Genomic DNA, 2,287 nt, shown 5'->3' on the forward strand with positions numbered 1-2,287 from the left:
TTTCCATTGGTATAAAACTTTGTATATTGATACAAAACTCAAAATTAATATTGTTACTCTTAGATAGGCATTGTGCCTATGCAAGTCATTTAAGAATACAAAAGCCTTGACCCAGTTCTTCTATAGCTGCTTTTACAAATCATTTATGATGATTAAACACAAGTTAAGGGCCAGATAGTAAACTCTTGGTTATAGTAGATTCTGATTTAATTATAATAAATTGTTTTCAATATTATTGAAATAGAAATAGCTAAAAGTAGTCAAGATTTAACAGTTCCAATATACCTGTCTTCAAAACATCAGAAATCCACAGAATATGACATTTGTAACCATTTCATTGTTGTTAGATTTTTGACTAAGAGAAATGTAGCTCCTGTCAGTGCCCCCTTCATGGTTCAAAGAAGACAATGAACATTAAAACCTCCATATGGAGTTGCTCCAGTTGTGGCAAGGTAGCCACTGGGCAAGAACTGCCCTAATTCATCTACAGACAAAAAAATACTATCTAGGAAAGGACACAAGATGATAGTCAACAGCTTAGCTCTGCCAAAACAGAGTAAGCTAGTCCTTTGTAGCTCCTGCTTTACTTAGGGTCTGTCAGATATTCTGTGCCAGAAGACTGAAGACAGATGCTCTAACATTTTGAGGAATAGGGGACAATCCAGGTTTTCAGCTACCTCTAAAAATTGGTTAAGTTTTAAAAGCTATGTTTATGTGCTTCCTATATATTTGGATTATTTAATTCATTCTCAGATCCTGACAGGGTTGAAGAGTAGTCATAGTCTCATAATCAAACTTAAGTTGTTTAGCATTGAGGAAGATGATGTAGATTTGAAAGGATAGTTTTCAGATGATAATACAAGCTAAAATCAGAACATAATTCAGGGATAGAATTGGAAACTCTTTAAGTTAGGATAAATATTAGAATAATGTACCTAAGTTGACAAAATTGATGGACTGGACATTTTTAGTGTATATAATACCTTATCATTTACATAATTGTTATGACTATGTTCAATGTATATCTGAGAGAAAAGGCCTTTTTAATGGATGAAAAGGGTAAGATTTGTGGATTTGATTTATTACTTATGTTAATTTGGTTCACAAATTACTAGAGTATTCACACATCTGCACATGAGACACTGATAGTCCCTGCCCTCAGCTGGTTCTAATTGGTAAATAAAGTTGTCAGTGACCAATGGCTGGGGAGGGAGACAGAGGCAGGACTTTGAAGTTCCTGAGCAAGGAACACAATGGAGGTGGAGAATCATCATGCCAGGAAAGGAATAGGATGCAAGCAAGAGAGCTGCAGAAGACAGAGAACCAGTCATGTAAGAACCAGGGAAGAGCAGCCCCAGAGACCACTCCCCTGACTGGGTCTGGGGAAGCAGAGATGAAATATTGATTTTAGCAAGTAATAATTCAGGAATTTCAGAGGGGAGGTGTTAGCAATGCAGAAGTTTGGGAGAGGCCCAACCTTTAGGCTGCTTAGTACACATTAAAAATAAGTCTGTGTGTTGGTGTCTTTCATTCTGAATTCAAAGCACTTGTATGGGTAGCAAGGAGCACACACATACCCACTGGGGAGTTTAGAGCAGATTAACATACTGCCATTTCTGTCACCAGGATAAGATCTTCATTCCTTCCATTTATATTCCCACTTCTCCAGTACTGGTTCCAACCTCTAGGCCTACATAGTCGTGGATGACTTTGCAATTTTACATAACTACATTACCTCTCTTCCATGTTCCTCTAATCGAGAATAAGATGGTCTTTCCCAGGATTCCTGATAAGCGTATGGTTTGCATGTCATTGGCTTATCCTGAACTAATCATTGCAAGCAAAAGAATGTCTTTGTAAAACACTGCAGCAGCAACTGTGTTCCATAATAGCTCCCCCAGAGCCTCCCTAAGGGAGTTCACTTCTGTTTACTTAGAAAGCTTTGCACTAGAGCAAGGGACTATGTAGATATTTCAAGGATGTGTACATTGAAGTTAATACTCAGGAGCCCAAAGTGCTCACATATTTTCATGCTAGAAGAGCTGGTCACACAAGAACCAAGCAGTAAATGGGATTCTGCCCCTTGTCTGGCTCACAGGGGCCTGAGGTGCTCAGTGCTGTCCACTGTTCTCATGTTTCTCATTGGAATGGATACACTTGAAGGAAAGCAGAATAGACTGCTTTCATTGGTTCCTTAATCTGTGGAGGAAGTTACTGTAGGGAGCAAAGGCCAAAAAGAATTCTCTGAAACTGCCCAAATTCCTGACAGAGGGAGTGCATAACCATT

Source organism: Mus pahari, chromosome 17, assembly GCF_900095145.1.
Source record: "Mus pahari chromosome 17, PAHARI_EIJ_v1.1, whole genome shotgun sequence".
Classification (NCBI taxonomy): Eukaryota; Metazoa; Chordata; class Mammalia; order Rodentia; family Muridae; genus Mus; species Mus pahari.